Below are 20,904 nucleotides of genomic sequence, written 5' to 3'. Positions count from 1 at the left end.
GCGTCTGACTTCAGCTCAGGTCATGATCTCACAGTTAGTGAGTTCAAGTCCCACGTCGGGCTCTGTGCTGATGGCTCAGAGCCTGGAGCCTGCTTCGGATTCTGTGTCTCCCTCTCTCTCTTTGCCTCCCCCACTTGGGCTCTGTCTCTCTCTCTCTCTCTCTCTGTCAAAAATAAACCTTAAAAAAATTTTTTTAAATAATATCAAGTGTTGGGCAGAATGTAGAGCAACAGGAATTCTTATTAATGACAGGTAGGAATACAAATGGGTGTAATCACAATCTGGCCTAATCTCAGAAACCTGAGAATATCCACAACCTATGACCTGATGATTCCACTCCCAGGTATACCCCTAGAGAGACACATATATATGCATCAGGTCCGTGTACAAGAACGTTTATAGCAATATTACTTGCAGTAACCCCAAAACTGAAGTTTGCATATGTACAATAAAGAATATAGTGGATGAATAAGTTGTAGCATGTTTAAACAATGGAGTACAATACAGTAATAATAAATGCATTGTCCACACGTGCACAAAACCCTTTGGGTGAATCCTTAAAAACGTCATGTTGGAGAAAAGAAGCAGGAAACAGAAGAATTTGTACAGTATGATTTCATTCACATGAAGTTCACAGAAACAGGTAAAACCAAGCCGTATGGGTTAGAGATGTATACAAAGAGGTAAGAAATATAGAGAAAGACAGGAAAATAATTGTCACAAGGGTCAAGGTCGTGCTCACTTCTAAAGAGAGAGATGATGTTGAACCTGGGGAAAAGGACATGGGAAGGGGGGTTCTAAAAATGTTCTGTTTTTTCACTTGGTTGCTTACTATTTATTGGTCAAAATGTATGCCTTGTTTCACACACTTTTCTGTATGTTCAACTGCTCTCTCTTTGTCTCTCTCTCTCTCTGTCTCTCTCGTACACACACACACACACACACACACACACACACACGCGGAAATACTGTAGTTTGATCTCAAAGTGTGAGGAATACCCAACACCTACCCCAACACCTGGGAAACATGCTTTCGTGAACAGATGAAAAATTTAGTTATAATTAGCACGTTTGGTGTGTGTGTGAAAGCAAATGCCACACTGAAGGTTATTCTTTCTAAAATAGACTAAGAGTTTCCTTGTTCATTTATTTATAGATTTGGGGACATACATACAAAGAAGATCCAATTATGATAATTCCATAACACGAAACTATCTCCTTCAAATTATTATCCTGTACCAGAACTTTTAATTTTTTTTTATTTTATTTAGGATTTTATTTTTAAGTAATCTCTACACCCAACGTGGAGCTCGAACTCACAACCTCAAGATCAAGAGTCACGTGCTCTACAGACCCAGCCAGCCAGGTGCCCCTGTACCAGAACTTTTTAAAAACTATAACAAATTATACACAACAATAATTCTACACAGGGAATGTTCTACCTACTTACCAAACACTTTCAATTCAAAAATTTTCTAAGTGTTTATTTAATTTTGAGAAGGGGAGGGGCAGAGAGAGGCACACACACAGAATTGGAAGCAGGCCCCAGGCTCGGAGCTGTTACCACAGAGCCCGATGCGGGACTTGAACTTACAGACCCAATGACCTGAGCCAAAGTCCGACGCCTCACTGACTGAGCCACCCAGGCACTCCATGCAAGCCACTTTCTGTTACTCTCACCCTCCAGCTCACCTCCCCTCTTTCTGCATAAAACATCCACGTCACCTTTCCAAGGAGTTGCCTAAAACATCCCGTTACAAAATAAAACAAATTCCTCACTTCTCCATTCAACATGTACTAAGCCCTTACCATGAACAGGGTTCTGAAGACTAAAAGGCGACTAAGAACAAGGTCCCTGCTGGCCCGCAATATTGATTCTCAGTATTTGGGTATTCCCATAGATTGCGCTATTTTTGTGTCTTTAAATATCAGTAATTTTATGGGTGTAATACTGCGATTTTTGTTTACTTATTTTTTAATGTTTATTTGAGAGAGAGAGAGAGAGAACGATCAGGGCAGGGGCAGAGAGAGAGAAAGGACAGAATCCCAAGCAGGCATCACACTGTCAGCACGGAGTCCGAGGCGGGGGGACTCTAATTCATGAACCGTGAGATCGTGACCTGAGCCGAAATCAAGAGTCAGACGCTTGACGGGACTGAGCCACCCAGGCGCCCCTATTTTCGTATATTTAAAATAAGAAATCCAAACCATTTACTTCTTGAGACATAACTTAGAGAGTTAGACTCTACTTTTTATTTTGAAAAATGGAAAAACTGCAGAAAAATGGAAAGAATAACGAGCCCTTAGGTGTCATCTTCCAGGTTCAGAGGCAAATATTAACATGTTGCCACATTGCTTTTAATTCCGTCTATAGCTCGAGGTCTAGACTTTTTTACTCAGCCTTTTGAAAGTAAATTACAAATATGGCGTTTTATTCCTAAATATTTCAAGATGTATCTCTTAAAAAAATATTTTCCCACATAACCACAGCATTATTATCAAGCCTAAAACATTAAAATTGATATAATAAATATTATCTAATATACAGTCAGTATTCAGATTCCCCCGTTGCCCCAAGACATCCTCTCTTTGTTTGTTTAAAACGAACCTAACCATATTGCACTTAATTGTCCTGCCTGCTTAGTCTCCTTTAATCTCAAACATGCCCTTGCTTATTTTTTTTTCATCTTTCAGGGCAACGACATAGAGTCTAAGCCAGCAGTTTTGCAAAACATCTCACTATCTGGTTTTAGCTGAGCTCCCCAGGATTAGTTCCAGATTAAAATTCGTGTCAAGAGAACTTCACAGTCGGGGTTGCACACTTGCCACCTCATCACATCTGGAGGCACGTGTCGCTGGTTTTGTGCCACCACTGGCGAAACCTGATTTGCTCGCTTAACGCAGCAACTGACAGGGGCATCTGATGCCATTTTAAAGATGTCTTTTCTCCGTCTGTAGTTACTGATTACCTGTGGGGTGATGGGACCCCTGGGGGGCTCAGCCGGCTAAGCATCGGACTCTTGATTTCAGCTCAGGCCATGATCTCGCAGTTCGTGAGTTTGAGCCCAGTGCCCGGCTCCCCACTGCTGATGGCACAGAGCCCGCTTGGGATTATCTCTGTCTCCCTCGCTCTCTGCCCCTCCCCCACTCTCTCTCAAAAAATAAATAAACTCTGGGGTGCCTGGGTGGCTCAGTCGGTTGAGCGTCCGACTTCAGCTCAGGTCATGATCTCGCAGTCTGTGGGTTCAAGCCCCACGTCGGGCTCTGTGCTGACAGCTCAGAGCCTGGAGCCTGTTTCAGATTCTGTGTCTCCCTCTCTCTCTGCCCCTCCTCCGTTCACGCTCTGTCTCTCTCTGTCTCATGCTCTGTCTCTCTTATCTCAAAAATAAATAAAACGTTAAAAAAATTTTTTTTTAAAAATAAACTCTAAAAAAATGATCTGTGAGGTGACGCTTTGAGATCGCGTGAATATCCTTTTCCCAAACGAATCTTTCACCCATTGGATTTGGCATTTTATTGAAGATCCATACTTACACATATCAATTGTTACCTAGATGGTTTTTCAAAATGGGGTTTTTTTTTCCCACATTTAGCAGATGGCATTTTTTGGGGTTTTTTTTTCAATTTTTTTTTCAACGTTTATTTATTTTTTGGGGGACAGAGAAAGACAGAGCATGAATGCGGGAGGGTCAGACAGAGAGGGAGACACTGAATCGGAAACAGGCTCCAGGCTCTGAGCCATCAGCCCAGAGCCTGACGCGGGGCTCGAACTCACGGACCGCGAAATCGTGACCTGGCTGAAGTCGGACGCTTAACCGACTGAGCCACCCAGGCGCCCCATGATGGCATTTTTTTTGTGTGTGAAGAACTTTCCCTATCTCTTTTTGCCATCGACATCATTATTACCATTATTATTTATCATTAAGGACCTATGGATTATTTTTCATAAAGTGTGTTATAACCCATTATCATCATTTTTTACTATGGTAAAATTTATATAGCACAAAATGCGTTACTTTAATGATTTTTAACAATACGGGTCAGCGGCATGAAGTACATTCATATTGGGCAACCACCAACTGACATCAATTGACAGTGAGAAACCTGGTCCAAGTCTACCTAAATTACTTTCACTAATAGCCATGACTCACTTTTGAATGAGCCCAGAAAGAAAAGAGGCAGTGTGCACCTCACAGTAATGGTCCACACTAACCACTGCCCTGCAGTGAGATGGCCAAGAACACGGGCGCTCCAGTCAGTTTCCTGGGGTCTGAGTCCCAGTTTCCTCGCGGAGGTGCGTGACTTTGGGTAAACAAATTGAATTATCTGTGCCTCAGTTTCCTCGCCTCTCAAAAATGGATCCTAATAGCGCATTCTCCATCGGAGCACCGCTCCTACGTGCTTCTGATGCAACTGGTCTCAGTGACAGTCTAAGAAATGCCGTTCTCATCTGGAATTACTGGATCAAAGGACGAGCACGTTTAATATTTTGACATGCATTGCCAAACTGTCTGTCTGGAAGGTTGTACCAATGTACAATCCCACCGGCAGAACACAGCCGTGCACTGTCCCAAACCTTGCCATCTGCTCCCAGTTTACTGGTGCTATCTACAAGCAGGTGTTTAACGGGTGTTGGGGGAGGGGCACTCAGAGGAAAGCGGATCTTCTGCTCCGGGCCTCAGTTTCCTAACACACAATCAGGGTCTTGGATGAAATCAGTGTTTCCAAACTTGCCTGATGGCGAACGCCATCTGGAACTCTTGTTAAGCATTCGGGTGTTCAGGGTCAGGACTATGGCATCAGACTCGCCGACGGAAGGGAGTGGAATCTATGTTTCCCAATAACCTGAGGTTCTCTTGAATAAGTTCCACATTACTCCTTTGATTAAGTGAGTTTTGTAAATATTGCCCTGATCGACTCTGAATGGTCTTTCTGGTTCTATGATATTTTCCTTCCACCTAACCATACAAGACTTTATTTAATTATGAACCAATAGCCATGAACTTGAAAGGAAGACTGTAGACAGAGCAGCTATAAGGCTCAAATGAGATATGGACGAATGATAGGTTCAGAACATATCTCTTATATCTTTGTCAAGGCTAAATATTTCAGATATTTTTACATTGTTAAAGAAACTGCCACTGCAAAGATTTAAAATATTCCTTGAATGTCAAGGTTACATGCTAATACTGCTGTGCTGCTTTCTCACTGGGGATATTAAAGTGATGAAATACTACATAATAAAATAAAAACTCCAGACCCAAAGGAAGATCGGGCTTCAAGTAAAAAAAAAAAAAAGTCTACTTTCTCAGCAAAAAAGGAAATAGGTCCAGCAGAAAACAATAATAATGACAAAAAGGGATACAGAGTAGATCTCATACCACTGAACTAAAGGAACAATGTGTAATTTGGAGAAGTTATGGCTGAGGGCTTTGCCACAGAGGAATGCGTTGATTCGTACAGAGTGAATATTAAACTGCTGAAGATTTTCCACAGCAAAATGATTTTTCTTTCTGTCTCGTAGTGATTTATGAATCCTATTTATGAACATTTGTAAAATTTAACATCATCAGGTCACTGTTGGCTATTGGATGTTTTGGTCAAGTAACTCTGCTGCCATAGACTTTCTTAAAAAGTTAAGAATCGTTAGGGCACCTGGCTGGCTCAGTCGGAAGAGCACGTGACTCTTGATCTCGAGGTTGTCAATTCGAGCCCCATGTTAGGTGTGGAAATTATTTAAAAATAAAATCTTTAAATAATAAAAATAATAGGGGCGTCTGGGTGGCTCAGTCGGTTAAGCATCCGACTTCAGCTCAGGTCATGATCTCGCGGTTCATGGGTTCCAGCCCCGCGTCGGGCTCTGTGCTGACACCTCAGAGCCCAGAGCCTGCTTCAGAGTCTCTGTCTCCCCCTCTCTCTCTCTGCCCCTCCAATAAAAGAACCAGGAATCCTTGAAGAAATGGCTGATTCTAGAGCCAGGGAAAGTCCAGGCTGAGCCTGGAGCACCTTGTGGTGCCAGCAAGTAACGAAATGATCAAAGAAGAAAACAATGGGGATATACATAGACAAGAGTCTACTGATATAACCGTGTTTCTTGGATCCTGTATTTGTCTGCGTGGCCTCACAGGGCCAAACTAAAGGCCAAAATTGTATCTCCCCTGTGATCCAGTTTCTGTGGGTGTGTTCAAATCATTTCACAAGCCCTCTAACTACTCCCGGATCCATGTGGCCAGCCACCTCCTTCACTGAATCACGCACACCGAGTCAGTATTTCCCTGGCTCCGTATCCAGCCAGGGCCAGGTACCAGACAGCCAGCGACAGTCCCTACGGCTCAAAGCCAACCAGTCCTACGGTGTTTGCCTTGCTCTGTCTTGTCTCTCCTGAGGAAACCCCAGTCAAGACTGTGGCCTATGCCTTCCCCTCACTCCTGCGTCCACCTCCTGACCCAACCTGGTTCTTCGCCCTGTGGCCCTTTGTGGTGTGATACGTCCCCTTCCTTCAGGAGCCATAAGTAACAAATTCTTCTTTGATGCCATTAGCCTCTCTGTGTTGTCACTCAGTCTACATTGTCTTTTATTATTTTATTTCCCTCAACTTTTTTTAATTTGTAAAAATGTTTGTTTAGTTTTTAGGACGCCTGGGTGGCTCAGTCGGTTGAGCGGCCAGCTTCGGCTCAGGTCATGATCTCACAGTTTGTGGGTTCGAGCCCCGCATCCGGCTCTGTGCGGACAGCTCGGAGCCTGGAGCCTGCTTCAGATTCTGTGTCTCCCTCTCTCTCTCTGCCCCTCCCCTGCTCATGCTCTGTCTCTCTCTCTCTCTCTCTTTCTCCTTCAAAAATAAAAACATTAAAAAAAATTTTTTTAAATGTTTATTTTTGAGAGAGAGAGAGAGAGAGAGAGAACAAGCAGGGGAGGGGTAGAGAAAGGAGACACAGAATCCGAAGCAGGCTCCAGGCTCTGAGCTGTCAGCACAGAGCCCGACGCGGGGCTTGAACCCACGAGCTGTGAGATCATGACCTGAGCTGAAGCCAGACGCTGAACCGACTGAGCCACCCAGGCGCCCCTCTCATGGGTACATTTTAACACACCAACCTGAGATAGCATAAAATAGCCAAAGCTGGAACTACTTGACCAACAAAATCAGTAACACGGTTTTGGGTTACAACTCAAAATAAAATAAATATACGTGAGTCCAATAATAAGTCAGTGATTGAATAAATACATGTGGAAAAGAAACAAATTTTTCTCACAGAAGAATTCATAACAATTTATGCGGCTACTTCTCCCTCCAGGAGACGAAGCCCATTCTCCTCTCTCCCAAGTATGAGCTGGGGTCAGTGACTCGTTTTAAAAAAATAGACTAGGGAAAAACAGTAACTTTAAAGTGGAGAAATCTGGCAATATGAAGTGATCGAGGTTAGTATATTACTAGTGATGTCATATTGATAACATGTGCCCTGATATGATGTCATAAGAAGTGTATTTTGTCCTGCACTATGCGCGCCCCAAACCCCTAACCCCAGTCTAATCTTGGGAAAGACATCAGACAAGCCAAGATTGAGGGACATTCTCCAAAACAGGTCACGAAAGACAGGGAAAGAGCAAGAAACTATCATAGACCGGAGTAGACTCAGGAGATATGATAACTAAAAGGCATCTGGTTGGATTCTGGAAGAGAAAAGACATTGGTGAAATCTGAACAAAGTCGGGGGTTTAGTGAGTAGTAACGTCCCAATGTTAATTTCCTAGCTTGACAAATGGACCATGGTTTTTAAGATTTCCACATTAGGGGCAATTGGGTGCAGTGTTTATGTAAACCTAAATCATTCCAAAGTAGAGAGCTGACTGAAAGAAAATTAGTTTAGGTAGACCTAAGACAGCTTCTTTTCTGTGAGTTCAAACACTGTACGGGAACAGGAAATCAGGAGATGTCTCTCTTTAAAGATAGATATATCTTTTTTTTTTTTTTTTGCTTATTTTTTTAGTAAGCTCTATACCCAACATGGGGCTCAAACTCATAACCCCTGAGATCAAGAGTTGCATGCTCTTGGGATGCCTGGGTGGCTCAGTCGGTTAAGCATCTGACTTTAGCTTGGGTCATGATCTCACGGTTCACGATCTCGTGGTTCACAAGTTCAAGCCCCGCGTTGGGCTCTGTGCTGACAGCTCAGAGCCTGGACTCTGCTTCGGATTCTGTGTCTCCCTCTCTCTCTCTGCACCTACCCCACTTGTGCTCTGTCTCTCTCTCTCTCTCTCTCTCTCTCTCAAAAATAAATAAAAACATTTAAAAAATTTAAAAAACGAAGGGTTGCATGCTCTTCCTAATGAGCCAGTCAGGACCCGAGATATCTTGAAATGTACAAATTCAATCATTGCCTTTTATAGCAGGTAAGTTGGTCTACCTGCACCAGAGGGGGCGATACCATTTGCATCTCGAAATTCTTCCGGATCCATGACTCCAGCTCAATAAGAATTTAATTTAATTCATTTCATGCACCGTTGGCTAGTAATCTACAAAAGCCAAGAAATGTCGGTCTTATCTATTTTGAAACATCGTATATTTTGTGTATAACAATTTTTCTTGTATTACACAACCAAATCTCCTGAAATAACATTTCGGGGGACAAAAAAGAATAATTAAAAATTTTAAACACACACACACACACACAAATCTTTAAATAGTATTAATTCTAAATAATTCTTCTTTGGAAAAATTCCAGTTTATGTGGCCTAACAAGGCCTTTCAAAAATCCAGTATGCTTGAGTGGCTGTTTTGTGTAAGACACTATTCAGTACACCAGGTGAAAAAAATATCATTCGGAAGACATCATACACTACATTATTTAAGGTAGACAAATTAAGTGCATATAAAAACCTATTTGAATACGTAACGCCACACATCTGTGCACAATCCTTGTCTATAAGTCTTTGTTCTTAAAAGTTCAGTAGAACATAGAGGAAATAAAGTCCAACCACTCAGACAGCCAAATAGCAGATGAAACAGATGGGCTCTGAACTGCCATAAAGTCCAGAAAGTTCTCCAGGCTATTTTGGCATTTATACTGTAACTGGCAGGAAAAGTCCATTCTTCTGCCATTGCGGTTGTAAGTTGCAGAGCCTAATGCTTTTTCATTCTTATATATTGACCCATCAAAATTTATATCATGGATAATAGAATAATAATTTATAAAGCATTCACTTAAAAATAAATATGGGAGATTGAGCACCGTAAAACTAATTTGGGCTCAATGCCCAGAGAAATCACACACTGAGATGTTCTTGACTTAAATATATTCACTAGAGCCACATATTATTAGCTAATCCTCTTGGTGGATTCCTGTTTAACTCCGTAAAGCAGAGAAATGTATCACAGGGCCAGTATCGATTTGCATGGAACTGCAGAAAGGTTGTCCACATGCATTCTAATTTTGTACACAAAGATATTCCAGGTAACGTACACATTGTGTTTGCAAACACACAGCAAAGAGTCATGGCTGTCCAATCACGGTTGGCTGTGAACACTCCAGTTGGTCTTTGTTTTCTTTGAGTGAAATAGCTACAAAGTTCATTCCCATGTTTTGCTTTGGTTTCTCAATGCAAAAAAAAAAAAAAAAACCCAAAGAAACAAAAAAACAAGTGTGTCGACAACAGGGGATTTTCCTTTTAGCCGACGGCACTATTGTCCCCTTTCTGAAAAGTCCAAGGTGCGAGCTAGAAGACTCTCCCTACAAAGGGGGTGAAGCAACCTCTGACCTATTGGCCAAGTAGGAGCTTTCACCTCCATTCAAGAGTTCCTGGGGCATGGACGAATGCCTTTGCTACCCTGGCTTCCTCTTTCAGTAAATGTGGAGGTAACGGACATATGCACAAATATGGAGATATGTGTGTGCATTCCTTTCTGTCATTCTTTTTTGGACTGTATTCTTTGTGTGTGCACATGTCCAGGAACTTTTGGTAGGAGCACTAGATGAAGCTGTAAGAGCCCAGGGGAACAGCCTAGACTCTGAGAGCCAGAACGATCTTTGTTAAATTCCTGGAAGCACCACATACTAGCGGGGTGACCCTACCAACCACTTTCCATGAGTTCCAATTTTATTCCTTCCGTGGGAATACAAACACCTTCCTCCAGGAATTGCAGTGAGCATTGAGACACTGTGGCTGCAAGTGTCTAACATAGGCTAGCACCGCTCAGAAGTGGTTCACTTTCCCTTCCCCTTCTTTCTTTTCCAGCCTCTAATAGTCTTGTCTGTCTTAGTCCTCCCTCCCTCTGTGTTTAGCTCCTTACCCCAACAGGTGATTCTTATTATCTTGGAAGCACATTTTAAAATATTTTAATCCTTACTGAATAAATTTAATTTTTTTAAGCTTCTAATTTAGAAAGCTCATGATTTCAAGCATTTCACCGTCTCTGACAATAGCTGTTGAAAAATCGTAAAGGACTTCATTTTTCCCGACATCTGAACCCTCTTCCTAAGCTTGGGTGCAGCCCGGCGTGGGAGACTCGATGGAGGGCAGGTAACGCCTCCCGCTAGAGGGACCAGGATGGGAACACAGGCGGTGCGTCAACTTAGCCCAGCCAATCAGATGCTCCCGGTGAGATGTGACCGTGATGAGTGGCTCAAAGAAGCATGGAGGGCGAAGGCAGCCTCAGCACTGGACTGCGAGTACTGCAGAGGTCTAGTGCCAAGGGTCTCTTGTGCCAGTGGGGGGCCAGACTCTCAGCAGTGGTCAGAGCTCGAGCCACGGATCACCTCCCAGTTTTCACAGAAGAGGCGATTCGTTTCATGCAACTTCTTGTGGCTTCTTGTTCCAGACTGCTCCGCTGGAGAGGGGTCTACAAAGTAAAGCAATCTGAGACCTTTCTAGAGCCATTTCTGGTCTTTGGTACCATGGCCGTGGGACTCTGTCTCCTAGGTAAAAGTGACAGGCTACCCAGCTTCTCTTAGGAACCCTCACTGATGGGTGCTGTGTGAAATTTACTTTTAGTAACCTAATTTTATTTCCTTTCCTCTCACATCTTTATTGGTGTGTACATGTTGAGTGTGTGTGTGTGTGTGTGTGTGTGTGTGTGTAATCTTAGTGTTTCTTTCTCTCCAGTCTTCTCACATTAAAGTCTGCCTTGGAGTCGAAGGTTACAAAGTTATCTCTGATAAAAAACCAAGAAAGCCAAAATCAATAGGAAATACGGGACTATAAGATTCTTGTGCAAACTACACATTTTTAAAATCTTTAGGGGCGCCTGGGTGGCGCAGTCGGTTAAGCGTCCGACTTCAGCCAGGTCATGATCTCGCGGTCCGTGAGTTCGAGCCCCGCGTCAGGCTCTGGGCTGATGGCTCAGAGCCTGGAGCCTGTTTCCGATTCTGTGTCTCCTTCTCTCTCTGCCCCTCCCCCGTTCATGCTCTGTCTCTCTCTGTCCCAAAAATAAATAAACGTTGAAAAAAAAATTTTTAAATCTTTAAGCATAGAAATGCAGTGTAGAATATATCCTCACCATATTTTATAGTACTTTTCTGGGACTACAATTCCAAAGGTAGGAAACAGAACTGAAATAAATGTCTGGTCATAATGGATGTAAGAGGTTTGAAGTCAAAATGGGGTTGCTTCCTCTGCATTTCAGTCTGAGGCATTTTAACCATCTGTTAGTTACTGTTTCTTTTCCTTCCTCCTCAGGTTGCTGCTTCTGGCCACCAGAATCCTCCTCTCACGCGGGAGAAAGCCTGCGGTCAACCCCAGCTCAGAGGAAAATGCTTCTGCTCCATTTAGTATTCGGCAACATCTGTCGTTATTCTCTCTGGTGCTGCTGGTAGGAAACTAAGAATTCCCTGACCGGGACACCTGGGGGGGCTCGGTCGGTTACGCACAGGACTTCGGCTCAGATCCTGATCTCAAGGATCATGGGTTCGAGCCCCGCATCGGGCTCTGCGCTGGTGGAGTGGAACCTGCTTGGGATTCTCTCTCTCTCTTTCTTTCTCTCTCTCTCTCTCTCTCTCTCTGCCCCTTCCCCACTCAAGCTGTCTCTGTCTCTCTCCAAATAAATAAATAAACTTAAAAAAAAAAAAAAACCAACAGAAATCACTGACCAAAATTCACTGTGTATTGCCAAGCTGTGGGACCTTGGCCAAGTTATCCATTGGCTTTGCTGTTTCTTTTTATGGGAGAAAGAAGTGATTATAACAGTACCTACTTCACAGGGTTGTTGAGAGTATACACTGAGTTATTACACGTGAAGTGCTCAGACTTGGTCTGGCATACAACATGTGCTCAGGAAGGACTAGCTATGGTCATTATAACGCACGTCCCTTGGTTGATCAGTGAGGAAGTTTCAGATCCCACAGTCTATTATGCGCCGAATTGTGTCCCCTTCAAATTCGCAGGCTGAGGTCCTAACCCTCAGTATCTCAAAATGCGACTGTATTTGGAGATAGAGACTTTAAAGAGATAATTAAGGTAAAATGAGGTCCTGTGGATGGGCTCGAATTCAGTGTGACGGGTGTCCTCATAAGAAGAGGAGATCAGGACACAGACACACACAGAGGAAAGGCCACGTGAAGACACGGGGAGGAGACGGCCATCTACGAGCCAAGGAGAAAGGCCTCCGGAAGAAAGCAGCACTGCCAGAACCATGACCTTGGACTTCCAGCTTTCGGGAAATAAATTTCTGTCAATTAAGGCACCTGGTCTGTGGTGCTAATGTTCTGCTCCTGCGTTACGACATCCCTAGCGAGCTAATACGCAGCGCAGTCTCGAGCTCTAGCCTTGACCCTGGCTCCCGCTGCGGGTTCTCTGTCCTTGAACCCTGCTGACTGTGCCCCGTTTCTGGGAACTCAGGCTTTCCCCCTGCTTCCTCCACCACTCTCTCTGCCCCGCACTGTCCAGGCTCTCTGGGTTCTTTCTCAGCACTCTTATCCATCTTTCTGTATGTTTTCTTCGTATCTCGTCTCTAGTCCTCACGCTCGTGGCCCCGACTGTGGCCTTCGTGCTGAAGAATTCTGAATCTACAGCCCTCGTCTCACCCCTCCTGAGGTCTACACAGACCTTTCCAAATGCCGTGTTGACACCTTCACAGCTGTGTCTTGCTCGAACTCCCTCACCCAATATTCTCTTTTCATCCATACGTCTTCCTGTTTTCCCTCCCTCCCTTAATGACTTGATTATCTTCTTTGTGACCCGAGCTATGAGGTCACTCAACCCTCGTGAATCCCCTTCCCTCCTCAGGCCTTGTCTCCAAGGCCCAAAACCCATCCCCCACAGAGTTTCACTTAACTTTCCACCTTCTCCCCGTTGCCAGTCACTATTTTTTTTCTAGTTTTATGGAGGCATAACTGACCCATAGCACTGTGTATGTTTACGGTGTATGCCATGTTGGGACTTACATATATTGGGAAATGACTGGCTCAGTAAGTTTGGTTTACATCCATCATCTCACCAGATACAAAAAAAAAAAAAAAAAAAAAGAAAGAAAGAAAGAAAGAAAGAAAGAAAGAAAGAAAGAGGAGGGCGCCTGGGTGGCTCAGTTGGTTAAGCCTACGACTTCAACGTAGGTCATGAGCTCACGGTTCGTGGGTTCGAGCCCCGCGTCGGGCTCTGTGCTGGCAGCTCAGAGCCTGAAACCTGCCTCGGATTCTGTGTCTCCTTCTCTCTCTGCCCCTCTGCCACTCATGCTTTGTCTCTCTCTCTCTCTCTCTCTCAAAAATAAATAAACCTTAAAGAAGAAGAAGAAGAAAATGAAAAAGAAGAAAAAACTTGTTCTTGTGAAGAGAAGTCTTGAGATTTGCTGTACCTCAACAATTTCCGTACGTATCATACCACAGTGTTCGCTGTCGTCATCATGTGCATTCATGCCTAGCGCTTATGTATCTTGTATCGGGAAGTCTGCACCTTTTGACCTCCCCCTTCACCATTACGCACCCCCCGCCCCCACCTCCGGTAACCACAAATCCGATCTCTTCTTCTATTGTTTAGATTCCACGTATCGAGTGAGAGCATACATCTCTACCCACTTCTCTACCCATTTATCCTTTGATGACTACTCAGGTTGTTCGCAAGTCGTGGCTGTTGTAAACGATGCTGCAATGAATACGAGGCAGCAGATATCTCTTTGACATACTTCCCTTCAGATATATCCCCAGAAGTGGGATTGTTGGATCACGTAGTACTTTTATTTTTAGCTTTTTGAAGAACGTCCATACCGTTTTCCACAGTGGCTGCACCGATTTACGTTCCCGCCGACGGTGCACAAGGCTTCTCTTTTCTCCGCATCCTTACCGACGCTTGTAAATCTCTTGTCTTTTTGACAATGGCCATGCTAACAGGTATGAGTTGATATCTTGTTGTGGGTTTGACCTCCTTACGTATTAGCCACAATGCTTTGTAGAACTGAGGATAATAATTTGAGCGCAGGCATCCCTCATTCGTCTTGGGCATATTCATAAAACGTCAAGAATACCATGGCCTGCGCTCACTATTTCAACGGTCGATGCCTACCTGGTGCCACTCCTTACAAAGTGTTAGAAGTACAAGGCTCAAGTCCACTGGAATCAAATGAATCTCCAGTGAGGCTAATGACTCATGTGTAAATAATGGTTATTGTGTGAAATCCTGCAGGGCCATGAGAAGGAAATGGCATCTGACTTCTATCTTGTTCTCGGGTGCTCCAAGCTCCACGGGTTTTCCATGGTAGATGTTCCGCATACAGAGACATAACTCTTGGCGGCGAAAGGGAGATCTGTGTGAAGAGGGCGATTTTGGAGTTTTCCACCCCTGGAGATAAACAGAACTGTGCTGATGGGTGCACTGTCAGCCACGGAGTGCAGAAGAGGAGGGCTTGAATCTTCCGAGTGCATCCAGAGAAAGGAGAATCACGGAAGTGATCCCAATCTGGCAATCAGCACTTAGATAAACGAGAGATTAAAGAAAAAACAGAGGCGCCTGGGTGGCGCAGTCGGTTACGCGTCCGACTTCAGCCAGGTCACGATCTCGCGGTCCGGGAGTTCGAGCCCCGCGTCAGGCTCTGGGCTGATGGCTCGGAGCCTGGAGCCCGTTTCCGATTCTGTGTCTCCCTCTCTCTCTGCCTCTCCCCGGTTCATGCTCTGTCTCTCTCTGTCCCCCCCCCCCCACACACACACACAAAAATAAATAAATAAACGTTGAAAAAAAAAAGAAAAAACAAACAAAAAGGCTCATCTCTCAGTTATGTTTCTCGTTCTCTTCAGCATTTATCCAAATCTTGGTCAACACATTCTAAGGACATTTTGTTTTACTTTCTACTTTACTTGCTTTCAACTTTCAAACTGTTCCGATACTATTCTCTAGCATGGGCAGAGAGAAGGTTTTTTTTTTTAAAAGGGTTTCCTTGGGGGCCATTAAATATAGGTTTTAATCTGTTTCACCTGATTTTTTATTTTAGTAATACCCAGAAGAATATTCATGTATGAATCAGCCTGAAATAATGAAACTTGAATAATTGTATTTTTTTGGAAATAGGTCAGCTCACAACTACCATCAGAAAAGTAACATCTCGAAGCAATAGTTCGTTCTGAGTGTCTGTTATCAAAACTGGTGCTATGTTACCCATTCCACGGGTTTTTAACTTGACACTGGTGTTTAGAAATGTAGTTTGGGGGGGACAATTTTTGAAGAGCAATGATTTCAGGGTAAAATATGTGGGGAATTTGGGACCAAAAATCCATCATAAGATTACACTAGCTGTACTTGGCTTGATTGGAGAGCCCATACGAGCTCTTCCCAAATTATGAACACGTGATTAATGAACATCCATGTACAATCCTGTATTTGTAGACTGGCTCCCCTTGCCTGTGGGGGTTTTACCTGGGACACCCAAGGGGTCATGAGATGCTGCTGCCACCTGGCGGTCAATAGGGGTAACTAACATTTACCCCCAACGATTTTCTCTAGGGCATCCTACACCCAGTTCAGTTCAGTTTCGCTCTGCTCAGTAAACATTTTTTGAGTTTACATGAGAGTCAGGCCAGGTGATAATTACCTAGGGGCAGACCTATCTCCTTTACTTTTGCGCTTCAGTTTATTTAATCCCATACACTCGCTTTCTTGGGAACATTCTTTTTCACCCTCTGCCCTTCTTCCCTCCCTCAATTCTTGCTTGGTTTCCTTAGAAATGGTTATTTCCCCTCTCCTTTCCTGGGTTCCATCTGTGCACCAGCATTAACACCCATCATGACTTAAAGTAAAAATGCCACCCTCTTGGACATTGTTCCAGCAAATAAGGATATCACCAATTTTATGATTTTTCCATGAAATTCTCAAGCCTTCCAAGGGGCCCAGAGTTTCACAAAAGTCCCTTTTTGTCTTCTCACCTAATGATGTTTGCACTCTTACCCACTTATTCTGAGGCACCAATATGGAAGACAAAGATTTCTAATTCTTCCCATCCATTCTCAATTTTCTAGCAATAATAAATGATGTTTTTTGCTAATTTTCATCATAAGGGTAGACCATCTCAACTTGTTGTGTGTTAAATAGTTTTCTCCAGACTATTTGTAAACATCATTAATAAAACCATTTTTAGGGAAAATTCACTTTGACTCCAAACAAGTAGCTAGAACTTTAGAAATGTAGAGCACTTCAAGACGAGAATTGTCTGCAATTAAAACACAAAAATTGGGGACTCTTTGGTTTATAATGTTAAAAAAAAATGTTATCTCATAGATTAACATCTCATGGAATGTCTAAATAACATGATGTCCTGAAGGCATTTAAATTGTGATTCAATTGTAAAACATTTAGAAACAGACGTACTTATAAATCCAGTGAGGGTAAACGGAAAGCCAGTAAGGATTAAAGAATTTAGTAAGAATTACACAATTTCAGAATACTGAGCATTCTCTTAGTTCCACTAAAGTGTGCACATGTCTGAAATATCTTTATTTTCCAGCCGAAACAATCGGGAAGACTGATTAAAATAAGAAATATGTAACCTTCAGATACACTCCTAGAATTCCGGTGGAATTGCTTAATCAAAGAGTATGTACATTTGTAATTTTGATAGCTATTGCCAAATTTCCCTCCATAGAGATTATACCAGCTATGTTTCTATCATTCTGTTAAATTCCCAAAGACATCACTATTGTTGGTTTATACAGTCAGTGTTTATTAGACTTATCCAAACATTTATTTAAAAATTTTTTTTAATGTTTATTTATTTTTTGAGAGAGAGAGACAGGGTGTGAGCGGGGAAGGGGCAGAGAGAGAGGGAGACACAGAATCCGAAGCAGGCTCCGGGCTCTCAGCTGTTAGCACAGAGTCCGACCCAGGGCTCGAACCCATGAACCGCAAGATCATGACCTGAACCGAGTCAGATGCCTAACTGACTGAGCCACCCAGGTGCCCCAATCCAAACATTTATTTTATCACATCCTCCACTCTTCATTTCTTTCTCATGTCTGGCCCTCGATTATGGGATCATTTACCTTTTTTAAAGTATATCCTTTAGAATTTCCTTTCGTGAATTTCTGCTGTTTCTGAATTTCTCTGTTCTGTTTGTCTGAAAATGGCTTTATTTGCCCTCCTTCCTGAAATAATTCTAGGCTGACAATTCTTTTCTCTTAGCACCCTGAAGCTCTTCCTTTGTTGCTGTTAGAAAGTCAGGATCCATCTGACTGTAAGTCCCTCCAAGGCAATTCATTTTATTTCTTGGCTCTTTAAGATTTTTCTCGTTGGATCTTAAAAATAATTATTATTGTTTTAGGCTTTAAAAATGTGTTTTGTTTTGTTTTAGTTTCACTTGATATGTCAGGATGTGGATGTTTTTTTTCCTGCTTTGTATTTGATGAACTCCTTAAGTCTGTGGATTTGTGTCTTTTATCGGTTATTAGCTATTATCTTTTTAAATATTGTTTTTACTCATTTATTTTATCCTCTTTTTCTAGGCTCTCACTGAATATATAGTTGACCTTCTTATTCTCTTTTCTACGTCTTTTATTCTTTTTCTGTGTTTTTTGTCTTCTGTGCTGCATTCTAGACAATTTCTTCTGACTAACATCCAGCTCAGTAATTTTCTCTTTAGATCTGTCTAACTTGCTGTTAAACTATATGTGAGTAATTCATTTCAGCTCTAGATTTTTCCAAGTTTCCAATTTTTCCAAGTTTTCTATTTGTTTCTTTGTTAAGGAAGTATTTATAGTTTCTGGTCCCCTGGAGATATTTTCAAGCTAGTTTGTTTTTTCGTTTTTGTTTTTGTTTTTACTTCTTAATACCTAAAAGTAGTTGTTTCACAGTCTGTCCTTGAGAATTCCAGTATCTGCAGTGTCTCTGTGGCCGCCATGAAAATGCGCCTCAGATCTCTGGGTGGGGACCATAAATGGCTGATGGCGCCAGCTGCTGTGCTCTGATACCCATTAGCACATTCGTGCAGAGGACCTGTCTTCCACAGGCTGCTCCCAGCCCATGACTGGACACGGCAAGAACCCTGAGGGAAGCCTATTTCTGGGAGACACAGGACTCCTGGGACAGGCCAGTCTGGCTTAATGACCCCCTAACGGCCTTACTGCACTTCCTTACAACTACATTGTGGTTTAAGACTCTCCCACCTGGCCTTCTTTTTTCTCCCTTTCCTCCTTCCCAGGGTCCAGGACTGCCTTGTAGCATAACCCCCAACTCCCATTCCCTTCACCATATGCTTATTTTCCTTCACAGGCATTTCCCCAATAAATTCTTGTCGTGGTGTCTGCTTTCTGGAAGACCTGGACTAACACAAGTGGTACCGGGAATAATCCAAGACCATAGATGATGAATGGGGATTTGAGGTTGCTTTGCACGCTGCCAAGGGGGCCGGGAGGACACTAGGGCACTATCCCCATTGGTAGATGGGGCCCGAGTAGTCCCTGGCACAAAGTGGAGACTTAGTTGCTAAAGATTTCACCAGTGGTCATCTGGACAAACGTCCCAGTGAGGGGGCTGTGTCAGTGATGCAGGCATTCAAGCAATATGGTGGGAGGGGGGTGGGGCTGGCTACGAAAACAGTTGGCTGGTTGCCGCTAAATTGTATGGATGGCCTACAGAGGGATAACGACAAACTAAGGGCCATTAACAAGCAGTTAATGGCTAAGTGTGAGAGCCTCGGTGGTAGGTTCCAAAGGGGCCCTTCTCCCCTGCATTGGAGCAGCAGGCTGAAGACAGAGCTCTTGGAGACGTTTGCGCGTATAGCCCAGACAGATCTGTTACACGACAGTTAGGGTCCTTTTGGGGAATGCCGGGGACTCTGAAACCCAGAAGGGAGACATCTGAATGAATGCCCTACAGACGTTGGCTCTGTAACCCCCCATTCTCCAGGCTTCCCAGCCTTCTCCAGTAAGAGCACTTCTGCCATCTTGGAGAACGCTGAGGAGTCCTTTTCCCCACAAGAGAGCCGTTGTCCCATCTTAGGAGTGTCCTGCCTCCTATCTTGGCTGCCAGGATGATGGCTAGGACTGAACCCCCGTGCGACCCAGCTGAAGGCATGTGGGACACGATAAGGGAGGAAAGAGACCATATCCCACAAGGATGGCACCAATTAGCCAGGATGCAACCTGCATTTGAACATTAATGATGCTCAGTCAAGGCTAGTGCAATGTCAGCCTGGATAAGCAATTTCCTGGGAGATGAGACTTAATATCCTGGCGAGGACCTCAGGCAATGGGGGCAAACTCCTTGTCGGGATGGCTCTTGGAAGCCTGGAGAAAGGGATGACCAACACCCAGCTGAGTGGAAATGCCTGAGTTGCCCTACCAAATGGTAGAGTCTGAGACATTGTGATCATGCTGGGACGGACAGGTTATGTGAGACCAAAAACCCACTAGTGGATTATGTACTACGAGAGGGTCTTGACCGAAGCCATTCAAGATGTGCTCCAGAGAGGGGCTGGTGGGAAGTTCAGCGATGGCTCTCCTTTGCCGGCCAGGGCTGATGGGAGGAGCTGGGCTCATCGTCAGCCATGGAACAATAAGAAGCTGCGGTAATGGAGGCGAGGTCGGAGCCCTGACGCACTAGGCACCAGGGGGTTACGATCACTGTGACCACGAACGCTCAGAGAGGAGAGCCAAGGGGTAGCCCCTTCTGCAAGGAGATGGCCCAATAGTTGGTAAGCTATAGTGTCCTTGGAGCGAAACAGGAGGGCAGACTGGAGGAAGAGAGATAATCAGACGTTTCTAGAATTATTGGACACAGGGTCTGAGGTGACACGGATAACCCAAAGACTCAAAAGATCATCATGCTCCTCTCCAACTGTTAGACTGCAGGCGTATATTGGCCCGGTAATAGATGGAGTCCTGGCTAAGGTCCAGTCCACAGTGATCTCGGGTCCATGGACCCATCCAGGAGTGATTGCCCCAGTCCCTGAGTGTGTATTTGGAATCAACATATTTTGCAGTTGCCTTAACTTCTACGTTGGGTCCCTTAGCTGCTCTCAGAATGGAGACAGCTAAGTGGAAGCCTCTGAAACTACCCTTCTCAAGGCAGGAAATAAAAGCATCTCATATAATATCACAATGATGCATTACACATCACGTAGTTTCAATGGGATTGGATGGGCAAGAGGCCTTGGTAAGCTACGTGTAATCTAGAGGGTGGGAAATAAACCTTATCTGTGCCCAAATTTTCTCTTTTTTTTTTTTTAATTTTTTTTTCAACGTTTATTTATTTTTGGGACAGAGAGAGACAGAGCATGAGCGGGGGAGGGGCAGAGAGAGAGGGAGACACAGAATCGGAAACAGGCTCCAGGCTCCGAGCCATCAGCCCAGAGCCCGACGTGGGGCTCGAACTCCCGGACCGCGAGATCGTGACCTGGCTGAAGTCGGATGCTTAACCGACTGCGCCACCCAGGGGTCCCAAATTTTCTCTTTTTATAAGGGTACCAGTCATATTGGATTAGAGCCTATGCTAAATACCTCA

The sequence above is a fragment of the Felis catus genome, chromosome B1 (genome assembly GCF_018350175.1).
Source record: "Felis catus isolate Fca126 chromosome B1, F.catus_Fca126_mat1.0, whole genome shotgun sequence".
Taxonomy (NCBI): domain Eukaryota; kingdom Metazoa; phylum Chordata; class Mammalia; order Carnivora; family Felidae; genus Felis; species Felis catus.
The sequence above is the reverse complement of the archived record's forward strand: the minus strand, read 5'-3'. Positions refer to the sequence as shown.